Raw genomic sequence first — 12,227 nt, forward strand, 5'->3', positions numbered from 1 at the left:
AATTAGAAAAAGATTCAGGTTAGTGTTAGGATTAGGCATTTACTGTAGAGGTTTAGGGGTCTAGGGCCCTATTTTTGCCAGTGCCCTACCCCATTATCCCTAAACTTCTTCTCTAAAACATTTTCAAATAGTTCAAATAGCCAATTCTCAAGCTCACAACGTGTCGATGTAGATCGGCTAGTTGAACTATTTGAAAATATTTTTAAAAATAGTAAAAAATGGCAAAGAAGCTTAGGGATAACGGGTAAGGCACCGGCAAAAAGAGTGACGGATTTGTGAGCTTGTAGATCTGCAATTTTTTTGGGCTATTGTTTGGCTATTTTCAGATATTTTTCAATGCCATCCTAAAATGTGGATGTCCTCACTAGTAGCCTATAATAATACAAATGTGTGTGTGTGTGTGTGTGTGTGTGTGTGTGTGTGTGTGTGTGTGTGTGTGTGTGTGTGTGTGTGTGTGTGTGTGTGTGTGTGTGTGTGTGTGTGTGTGTGTGTGTGTGTGTGTGTGTGTGTGTGTATGCGTGTGTGCATGTACATGCGTGTGTGTATGCATGTGTGCATGTACCCACTCTCTCTGCAGGTGTGCATGTGTGTGTGTGTGTGTGTGTGTGTGTGTGTGCGCGCGCGTGCGCGGCTAGGTGAGTAATGACTCGGCAGCTCTCCCAATGATTGGACGGTGGGTTTGAAGTGCAGTTGCAGCAGTGTGGGAATTACCCCACATCACAGCCTGTATTAATCAGCATGGCCTTCCCTCTTTGAGGCTTTACCCAGAATCCACACTACACTGGTGGAAAGTAACATTTACTCAAATACTGAACTTAAGTACAATTTTGAGGTACTTTATACTTTACTTTACTCTCAGAGGTAACTAGAAAAGTCAAAAACATAGTCTCTGGCCTCTGGCTGTCAGGCTGGCGGAGACAAATATTGTACTTTTTACTCCACTTAGTGGAGTCCACTAAAACTTTAGTCACAAGCTACTTTGTAGATTATTATTACACAACATACATTAACCAATTAAGTCCTTTTTTATACTTTGTCGATTTGAAAATAGCCGATGTACAAGTTCACGATGAAAACGTTAGACACATTTCTTTATGTTTTAGTACTCTTACTTAAGTACTATTTTGATGCTTTCTACTTTTGCTTAAAGCTGCACTATGTGGCTTTCCTCTTCTACCCGGATTTGAACCCGTTTTCTGCGCAACTGCTGACATTTTTAGCATTGAGATAAAAGTTATATTGCAAAAGTTATACTCTACCTTACAGATTGGACAAAAAATACATTTTACTGATAAATAAAAAGTTACATAGTGCCACTTTAAGTAAACATCAGCAGTGGTGTAAAGTAAGTACATTTACTCAAGTACTGTACTTAAGTCCATTTTTTAGGTATTTGTACTTTACTGGAGTATTTCCAATTTCCAATACTTTTACTTCTACTCCACTACATCTCAGGGTCAAATATTGTACTTTTACTTACAATTATTTGAAAGTTACTTTTCAGATATAAATTATTACATAAAAACAACATGAAACAGACATTAACCACTTCAGCCCTATTTTACACCTAGGCTATTTGAAAATAGCCGATCTACAAGCTCACTGTGAGCTTGTAGATCTGCTATTTTCAAACATTTTAGTACTTTTACTTTTGGTACTTTAAGTACGGACTTTTACTTGTGACAGAGTACTTTCTACATAGCAGTATCGATACTTTTACTTAAGTAAAAGATTTCAGTACTTTTTCCACCACTGAACATCAGAGTATACATGCTTCTTCCACCAGTGCCAAATTACAACATCGCATCCTCCTCCTCAGAGCAACAATACATGATAGGGTATGATAGCGTAGCCAGAGCCAAGACGGTCTGTCACACCAAAGCACATCTCACAACCTGCTCTAATGCACAGGAAAGTGTCAAACAGTGTGAGCACTGAGATAAGAGGCCATACGATACGGTTATGGATTCTATTCTGTTCAGTATTCCGCTCTTGGTTCCACGTTTTTTTTTTCTTTTCTGCAGTGCAGATGATGTACAGTAAAGAGCGAGACACGCCGATGGGAAAGTGAAAATCCCACAGCACACCATACCTGTATCCATAGTGAAAATAGCAGATCTACAAGCTACACAACATGGTGAAAAAACATAGACTGTAAAAACAATGGACAATGGGAACCGTCACGTGATCCATTGGTTTCTACAGACCCGTTTTTGAAGCCACTTTTTCGGCGAATTCAAATCCACCATCTTGGAACTGCTGGTCCCCGAAAAAAAATGGTGACAATAGCAGATCGACAAGCTCACAACGTTGTAAGCTTGTCGATCTGCTATTTTCACAATTTTTGACAATGTGTGACAACATAAAAACTTATAATAAACTATGACACACTTGGAATAGGGTTGAAAGTTGTTAAAATATAATTTATTTCGGGTATAGAATTTGCCTCCGCGTAAAGTACTGATACAGTATAGTAAATTGAAAAAATATTCATAACATTGTGTAGTTGTATAGACTCCTTAACAGACGACGTCACACTGATAAGAACCAGTATGCGTGCAACCAGTATGCGCGCAACCAGTATGCGCGCAATGAAACCCATTTTATCAGGTCTCGCTAGGACGCGCCTCACTAGCCAACACACAAGAGGGGGTTGGAGTGTGCTGAAACCAGCGCACCCCCCGACACAACAGGTTGAGAATTGATTGCATGAAACAATCACCTGTGCATCCAGTCTCAATGTTGGTAAACAAATAATTGGTCTAAACTGCAATAATAACAACGTGTAGTTGTCCCAAAATCCCAAGGCACAGCTGGACTTGTCTCACGGTACACCAGTGGGTCTCCTAGGAAACAGGGTTGTAGGAGCCAAAATAACATATTTTTGCCGGTTTTTATTTTGTTATGTTTTCCCCACATTGTTAATTGATGTATTAGCTCCTGTTGTGCTTTCTCCTTAACCCAAGACATCTGTACCATTTTAGATTTTAACCACTTTAAACATTATTTTATTCTTTGGCTATTCAAAAATAGCATATATACAAGCTCATAGTGCGGCACCGAGTGCCGCACTATGAGCTTGTAGATCTGCTATTTTTGAAAAATCGTGAAAGTGTGCCAATCTTTGAATATATAAATCTTTGCTTCTGGGGGTCCCTGGAACAACATATTTTGAGATAGGGGTCCGCAGCCAAATACATATAATTTTGTGTGGTCCTCGACATGAAACGTTTGAGAGCCACTGATATTAAATCAAAACACATATAGAAAAAAAGACATCTGTAGAATCGTATCTCAGTTCTTAATGGGTTAACTGATTTATGTCAGGTGTGTCATTTAGCCTGTCATTCATCAGTGAGTGAAAGAGGATGAGTTATAGGCTTGATATCTTCTGTTGACCTTTTGCTGTTTGTTTACGTTTCCTTTCAGCTGTTCATTTTACCTTTCCTATGTTTCGTTGCAAGATTTTTTGGACCTTATTTTTTAGTGTTAATAAATCACCTGAACAGTAAGACGTTGTCTGGTCTAGTTTGAAGTTGAAACGTGTCACACAGGGCCGGACTGGGACCAAAATTCAGCCCTGGCATTTCGGTCCGAACCGGCCCCCCCCCCAGCCCCCCCCCCCCCCAGCCCCCCCCCCCCCCCTTTTGTCAACGGGGGGGGGGGGGGGAGTGTTTCACTGCCTCAGCCCAGCCCTGCACATGAACTCTGCAGCCGCACTGAGGACCCTGCTGGAAAGCATCCCAGCCCAAACATTAAGTAACTAATAATAGGGCCGCGCAACCCGGAAATTACCGTAATAATCCTAAAATGGGAGCAAAAATATTTTTCCAAAAAAAAAAAAAAAAAAAAAGAAATTTTTTTTTTTTTTTTTTTTGGCCCAGTGGCCCACTGGCCCAGCGGCCAGAAGCTCAGCCTCTTTGCGCTTCTTCTTTTAAACGTTTGTCTGAATTCATTGGGAAGATCAAGTCGCTTCAACAGCTGTTGTAAACTAACCAGAAAAGTCTATATAATCCTGGCGTTTGTGCTTGATACATCGTCTGCCTGATCTGTTGCAGCTAACGCCAGCTTGTGAGCGTCCTTCTGGACAACAACGGAAGGAAGCTAATAGAAAGTGTAGTCACGGCTGTTTTCACAGTGTGTGTGTGTGTGTGTGTGTGTGTGTGTGTGCGCGTGCGGCTTTGTGTGGTGAAACAGAGCCTGTCTGCTCAGCCATTGGCTGCGCTATTGATTGCACATAAAGGACCCTTCTTTACGAGGTGTCCTCTTTTACGGCCCCATCTTAAAGCAAATGAATTTCCTCAAGGTGCTGCTCTGTGATTCTGTGGAGAGGAGAGGAGGAGTGTAGCGTGAGTGTGCGTGTGTTAGCGTGCATGTGTGTGCGTGCAAGTATGAGTAGAGAGTGTGAATGAGTATAGCCTGATACTTTGACGTGTTCTACACTGAAAATATCTACAAGGCTTTTTGAAAATCTCAAAAGCCCGCGTGCGTTTTCAGAGCAATCAATGGAATGTGTTTTGGCTTGGATCAATGGAACTATTAAACACACTATTCCTATTTATCGGTACCACCATCATTTTTCAAGGCTATTTTTGGCACCAGACACCGTAAGAGAGAGATGGAGAAAGAGAGATGGTGACAGAGCGATAGAGAGAGATGTAGAGAGAGAGAGAGAGATTGAACACACTTAACCATAATGACTTGTGCTCCTGTTCATCTTGCAGTGTCTCCTGTAGTAAATCCACCGTCCAGCCAATCACACATTTCATTACCTTCTCCAGTGCTTTACATCCTCGTACGTCCCTCTCTCTCCTATCTCCCCTTCTCTCTCTCTCTCTCCCCCCCTCCCTCTATCTTGCTTCTCTCTCCCCTCTTCCCTCTCCCCTTCTCTCTCTCTCTCTCCCTCCCTCGTTTTCTCTATCTCCACTTCTCTCTCTCTCTATCTCTCCCTCTCCCTCTATCTCTCTCTCTCTCCCTCTTTCCCTCCCCCTCTCTCTCTCTCCCTCCTTCCCCTCCCCCTCCCCTCTTCCCTCTCCCCTTCTCTCTCTCTCTCTCTCTCTCTCTCTCTCTCTCTCTCTCTCTCTCTCTCTCTCTCTCTCTCTCTCTCTCTCTCTCTCTCTCTCTCTCTCTCTCTCTAGTGTTTGAAGGACATATCTGGCAAGTGGCAAAACCAATAAACTTGAAGCCATCTTTCCAAAACACTGTGTTCACAGTTTAAAAGCTGCGATCCGGAACTTGTGTTGAATGAATAAAACATGATTTCTAATCTATCTGCATGGTATACAGTATGTTATAAAATGGAAATAGTGCATTTGCAGCTTGGAGGTGGTCTCCCTACCCTTCCTTTGAGACATGTAGACCCTGGTGTCAGGTAGTAGGACACCTGGTTGACAAGTAGTACTGCCTGAAGCTCATAAGGGCAAGATCTACCCTGACCGAGCAGAGATTCACTCTAAGAAACGTTTTAGAAATTTGAACGACGGTTCAAATCCCGATTAGATCAAAAATCTATAAACAAAAATGTGACCATACCTATATGGTGGAGTATGTTAATGCAATATAACTAACACAACTGTGTTGGTTGTGGTTGGTCTACCTGTGCTTCTATATTGTGGCCAGGAAGGACCTCTACTGGTGGACAGCAGTTGAAATTGTCCCAGGTTTTCCTTGTATTTCACTCAAAACAGAGATGACTGTATCCTTAATGACTTTAGTATTCATCATGCCAGCATCCGTTTTCCTGAAACTGAGAAATATTATGGAAAATATTAATTATTAAAACTCATTCACTGCCAGATTTATTTCTGTCTGTGTTTGCCCACTGCCAGCAATTTCATATTTTTGTTTTACTTTCAACAGGTCACAAAAAAATTATATTCATTATGATCGCAAGTCCAATCGTTTGTAAACAGACAGGCTATCCGTGCACGTCGCCCTGACAACAAACATTCCGATCGGCTTGGAGTCCTTCTCATGCAGCCCAGTGTAAACGCACCATTTATCGTCAAAATTGGACGGTTCACTCACTTTTTCAGCTCGCCACAGAAAATGTACATCCCTTATGATCGCGTGTCCAACTGTATGTAGACACACAGGGCAGGTGTGTGAGTGGCCCAGAGAACAAATTTTCAATCCGCAACAATCCATTCTCCAGTAGTAGAAGTTTGTAAACAGCACGTAAAACCAGGGACGTGCACAGATAGACTCTAGGTGGTGCTAGAGCACCTGCCCTTTGCCCTCTTGACCAGAAGTGCCCTTTTGAAAAAAAAGGGGGGAAAAAGTTTTTTTTTTTTCAGTTTACAGCAGGGGTCTTCAACAGGGGGTCCGGGACCCCTAGGGGGTCCTCAGAGTTACTACAGGGGGTCCGCCAAATCTTTATGTCATATGATTTTTATTTTCACCATAACCACTCGAAACCTAGCATCCCTTTTCTGAGGAGAACTTTAGCCAAAAATAGCAGATCTACAAGCCCACAACGCCTCGCGCTGCGAGGCGTTGTGGGCTTGTAGATCGGCTATTTTTGGCAAAGAGGTATAGGTGTAGAGGGAAAAAAGAGCAGACAAAGTAAACAAAAAAAAAGTATAATTTACTTGAGCACCTGCCCCTCGAAATGTCTGTGCACGCCACTGCGTAAAACAAAGCCGAGAAAATGACGTTTCAGAGGGAGAGTTAAACAGGGAGCATACGGAAACGGAAATCTTGGATTGACGTTATTTCCGTACCCGGGTGTGTTACAATGAAATGTACTGTATCACTACGAGAGATGAAGAACGGTGAGATCTTTTATAAAAAATATTCAAAATTACGTTTTTTACGTCAGTGGCAGATTTGGTAATTGGAAAAAAAAACGTTTTTGTGGCAGTGAATGAGTTAATATCCACTCACGGTCAGGGCCGCATTAAGACCCCTCAGGGCCATGGAACACCACAGAATCAAAGGCCCCCCCAGTGGCGTAATTTCACGCACATGCGCACAACCTGCGAAATTTTTCGGGTCTAATTCGGTTCTAATTCGGTTCTATTTGACCAATATAAATCATCATTTTTTCTTTGAATACACAAAAATTAAATACACAATTCTCACAGGGCCCTGCAGGCTGCGGGCCGTGGAACACAAGTTCCACTAAGTTCCACGGTTAATGCGGCCCTGCTCACGGTGAAGTGTTGACAATTTACAGCCAGCAGCCCAGCACACAATAAATGTCGTTGTTCAACGCTGAGGAAGACCCGTTAGGTTGAAACGAGCCCGTTTCTCTGTCCATGGAGAGGTAAATAAAACTATGTGAAAAGGACATTTATTGTCTGCTGGCTGTTTTCTCATGGTTTCATGACATTGTTGAGCCTTATTGCACCTTGAGACCTTTTGTCTAATCTGGAGGGTTTGCTGGCGTTCTGCTTTGCAGTGCTTTCTCTTAGCATCCGTTTTCCTCACTTCTTTCCAGTGGTGGAAAGTAACTACTGTAAGTACATGAGGTTTTTGTACTTTACTTGAGTGTTACCAATTTCCAATGTTTTTACTTCTACTCCACTACATCTCGGATCCAAATATTGTACTTTTACTCCACTACATTTATTTGAAAACTTTAGTTACTAGTTACTTCAGCTCTGTATACATTTCGGTCATTTGAAAATAGCCGATCTACAAGCTCACAATGCGTCGCGATGCGACGCATTGTGAGCTTGTAGATCTGCTATTTTCAAAAGATTTTAATACATTTGAAAACTTGAAATGGTACATTCTGCATAATGAGTTATTTTACTCAAATACATTTCAATTCCAGACTTTTACTTATAACAGAGTATCTCTCCATTGCAGAATTGATACTTTTACTTTTACTAAGTAAAGCAATTGAGTAATTTTTCCACCAATCCTTCTTTCATATGCTATTACTGTATATCTCACTGCGGCATGACGCATCTCCAGTTGTCAGCTGTTATTGTTATTTGTTACGCTTCGAAAGCAACTTTTAGTGCCCGGAAACCATGGCTGATTGCAAACCATCAATTTAGTTGTTGAGTGCAAAACATCTATTTCCTAAATCATGCAATGAGACGTGGGCCAAAAAAAATAATAGTGATTGCTGGCTCGGGGGCTCGGGTCTATTTTGAGTTCCTCCTCCCAGCCTCTACCGTGGAGGTTGATCAGAATTTGATCAGTCAAGCCTTTCGAGGACACGCACAACAACAATTCTTTTCATGCTCGTGCGCACACACACGTGCGCACAGACAGCCTCTGGCACGGGCCCTGATGCCTGGAGGCAACAAGGCGTTTGCCACCACAGCTGGCACTGCCATGCATAGATCATCCCGCTCTCCCTTTCTCTCTCTCTCTCTCTCTTTCTCTTGTCTCTCTGTCCTCACCTCTCTCGGCCTCTTGCCACATTTGCTTTCATGATGGCCAGTGGTGTAAAGTAACTAAGTACATTTACTCAAGTACGGTACTTAAGTACAATTTTGAGGTGATTTTACTTTACGGGAATATTTTCAATTTTCACTACTTTTACTTCTACTCCACTACATCTCAGAGGCAAATATTATAATTTTACAGTTATTTTAAAACTTTAGTTACTTTGTAGGTTTTTTATTATTACAAAACATACTTCACCCACTTCAGCCCTATACCCTATAGCCCTGAATATACATTTCGGCCATTTGAAAATAGCCGATCTACCAGCTCACAATGCGTCGCGATGCGACGCATTGTGAGCTTGTAGATCAGCTATTTCCAAAAGATTTGTATACATTTGAAAACTTGTGAAATGGGACATTCTGCATGAGTGCTTTCTACTTTTGGCAAGTGCATTTTGATGCCAATACTTTTGTACTTTTACTCAAGTACATTTTGAATTTCAAACCTTTACTTGTAACAGAGTATTTCTACATTGCAGTATTGATACTTTTACTTAAGTAAGAAACGTGAGTACTTTTTCCACCTCTGACGACGGCACGCACACAGCCTCCTTCGCCCTTTACTTTTATCTCATTTGAACTTTCTTTTAGTCTCTTAATCTCTGAGGGGCCATTTGTTTAAAGTGATAGAATGCTTTTCTCGCATCCCCCGTGTAGCAAGACAGAAGCAGCTCCCCCAACAAGTCATCTGTCTTCTCTAACCCATTAAGACCTGGAACTTTGTCATTTTTAGATTTGAGCTAAAAAGCATTATTTTACACTTTCGGCTATTCAAAAATAGCAGATCTACAAGCTCATAGCGCGGCACCGAGTGCCGCGCTATGAGCTTGTAGATCTGCTATTTTTGAAAAATCGTGAAAATGTGTGCAAATCTTTGAATATATATATTTTGAAAGCGAACATTTTTAACTCAAATCGTTGCTTCTGGGGGGTCCCTGGAACAAAATATTCTGATGGGGGTCCGCGGCCAAATACATATCATTTTGGGGGTCCTTGACATGAAAAAGATTGAGCACCACTGATATAGAAACATACGTTTTTCAGAATACTGTTGAGATTTAGGAGACATTTAGAATCGGCTTCAGGCCTCAATGGGCTAAAACAATGGAGATTGTATATGGAGAGGGCACAATGCACGCAATCCAAGTACAATTTGAAAGTCCAGGTCCGTTTGACTAAGAATAGAGGGTTGTAGAGTGGTTATATCTCGTGGGAGAGTGCATGAGCGGCCCCCAAAAAAAAGGGAAAAACGTTGTCCTGCAATAACCTGGATGTAGTGTAGCTCACCTGAAGAAGCACACACAGCGGTGTGGGTTGTTGCAGCATGGAGGAGCACAGCACGGGGTCCACTAGCCAGGTTGAACCTGAAGATCAAAGCATGGGTCTGACATTTGGACACGTTTGGACGCGTTTCTCAATTCTTACTGACAGGAACAGAAGTGGGAGTAAGAGAACGTAAGTTTGAAACGTTACCGACATGCATCTATTTATTTAACCCATTCAATCTGGGAACGCATAGTGTGTCATTTTCGTTTTTTTAGCTATAACCATTCTTTTATACTTTGGGCTATTCAAAAATAGCAGATATACAAGCTCAAGCTACAAGCTACGAGTGTGTAGATCTGCTATTTATCTATTTTTATCTTTGAAGATTTGTGCAAATCTTTGAATATATACAGTATATATATTTTTTAAAGCAAACATTTTTTATTCAAATCTTTGCTTCTGGGGGATTCTACAAATGTCTTCTAAATCCTAACAGTTTTTTTTGTTTACGTATGTTGCTATATATTAGTGGTTCTCAAACTTGTCAAGGACCACCCAAAATAATATGTATTTGGCTGCGGACCTCCATCTAAAAATATTTTGTTCCAGGAACCCCACCAGATGCAAAGATTTGAGTTAAAAGATTTGCACATATTTTCACGATATTTTTTTTCAAAAATAGCAGATCTACAAGCTCATTGTGCGGCACTCGCTGCCGTGCTATGAGCTTGTAGGTCTGCTATTTTTGAATAGCCAAAGAAATCTTAAAAATGACACAGATGCGTTCCCGGATTGAATGGGTGTCGCTGTCCGTGGTGCTGGAACGTCCGTCTCTCTCTCTTCTGTTTCTGTTTGTGTTTGAGTCCCAATGAAAATATTGCGCGACCAGACGGTACTTTAAATCTTTACTGTGGCCAGGAGTGGGCGCTCACAAATCAACTGTGGCCAACAGTACGGGATGGAAACCATCGCTGGAGCAGGCGGGAATGGTCAGAAATCCAACGGGAGAGAGAGAGAGAGAGACAACAAGTCCCTGGCAGGGCTGAGATGGAGGGAGGAGGTGGAGGATGGACGGAGGACGGGGGAGGGGGACAGGATTGGAATACGAGATGTGGAAGAGGGCAAAAGGGAAGGAACAGGGGAGGAGATGAAGACATGCACTAAAACTGATAGATCGTCGCTGTCGGGTGGAAACCTTGTGTCCAAAAAATGTTTAAAAATTGTGAAAATAGCCGATCCACAAGCTCACAATGTGCTCCGATGCGACGTGTTGTGAGCTTGTAGATTGAATATTTTCACTCTACTCATGTATGATGTAGTTGGTAGGGCATTAATCTCCGAAAACACACAGAAAATAATTGAAACGATGGAGATGCAAGGTTTTTGCCCGGTAGCAACAAAATGCAAAGTGAGGGCAGAGACAAAGAGAGGGTGAAGGATGATAGGGAGCTGTGGGGGGGGGGGGGGGGGGGGGGCTGGAAGACAGATATACAAGTAAACAGACAGAACGGGAGATGGATGGACGTACGAACGAGGAGAGGAGAGGAGAGAAGAGGGGAGGATAGATGCGAGGAGGTGAGGAGGGTCAGAGGTGGCTTTGGCAGATGGGTAGGTAGTGACGGAGGATGGGGGGGGGGGTGAACATGGAAAAGCTTTCACACTGTCCCTGGACCCAGTGAGCTCTTAGAGAGATCTCTGGGGACTCACCCGCTCCTCCTGCCTCCAGCCCAGGCCTGTCAGCCTGCCTGCCTCCGAGAGAGAGAGAAAGAGAGAGAGAGAGAGAAGCTCTTGAAAAATGCACGCGTGTGCACGGACAGACAGACGGACGGATGGGCGCGTGCCACGATGTGACAAGGATAGCATGTGCGCTTCTTCTCGGCAGTCAGACCTTGCGTGCGTGCGCGAGATGCGTGTGTGTTATTTGGATGGAAAAGTGTTCTTTTTATTAGCGCGTCGGTTGGTGTATGTATGTGTGAGTGTGTGTATGTGTGCGTCCTGGCCTGCCTGTGTGTATCTGCACAATTTTCTGCACAAGCGACTATGGGTGTGTAACTTTGTGACTGTCTGTATTATTAATTAATTCATGCTCCGTCGCTCGTCGAAAACAGCCGATCTACAAGCTCACAACGCGTCGCGTCCTAATAGTAGGTCGGCTATTTTCGGTGCGCAAACACCGTCATCCTACGAGGACGTATAAATCTGGCTTGTTGCTTCTGGCTTGTCATTCTCCTACAGTAGAGACGGTCTGAGAGGGCATGGGGACATGCTGGGCTGACAGACAGACAGACAGAGAAGAGGTCTGACACCACATGAATTATGCATTGCACAGTTGCATGCCGGGCTCCCACACCGCAGTAACAGATATAAATGTACATGGGGGTCGGTCATTTAACGCGCGCCACAAACCCACTCCACGCCTGACATGTTAGCCCCCCCTTCTTTCTGTGGCTGAGGATTGTATGAGTAAATGCCTCAAATGATTGCGGGCTTGCGTTTTATTTTCGCAAGCCAATTGGGTATTCCATTTTAGCTCTCTTTGCGTTCATATTTTCT

The 12,227-nt window shown here is 42.8% G+C and overlaps 2 protein-coding genes across 2 annotated transcripts in view; one reads left to right on the forward strand and one right to left on the reverse strand.

Moving 5' to 3' along the window:
- nell2a (neural EGFL like 2a) overlaps positions 1 to 12,227 on the forward strand; it is a gene marked incomplete at its 5' end in the record, with an annotated part of 224,034 nt that overhangs the window by 160,554 nt on the left and 51,253 nt on the right. The gene's annotated exons all lie outside the window — the stretch shown is intronic.
- The window catches only part of irak4 (interleukin-1 receptor-associated kinase 4), a 273,859-nt gene continuing 269,154 nt past the window's right edge, over positions 7,523 to 12,227 (reverse strand). The window contains exon 12 of the transcript XR_014601014.1: positions 7,523 to 7,602. The gene's annotated coding sequence lies outside the window, so the exon portion shown is untranslated. The remainder of the gene's footprint in view (positions 7,603 to 12,227) is intronic.

The sequence above is a fragment of the Gymnoscopelus microlampas genome (genome assembly GCF_963454915.1).
Source record: "Gymnoscopelus microlampas genome assembly, chromosome: 6".
In the NCBI taxonomy this organism is placed as follows: domain Eukaryota; kingdom Metazoa; phylum Chordata; class Actinopteri; order Myctophiformes; family Myctophidae; genus Gymnoscopelus; species Gymnoscopelus microlampas.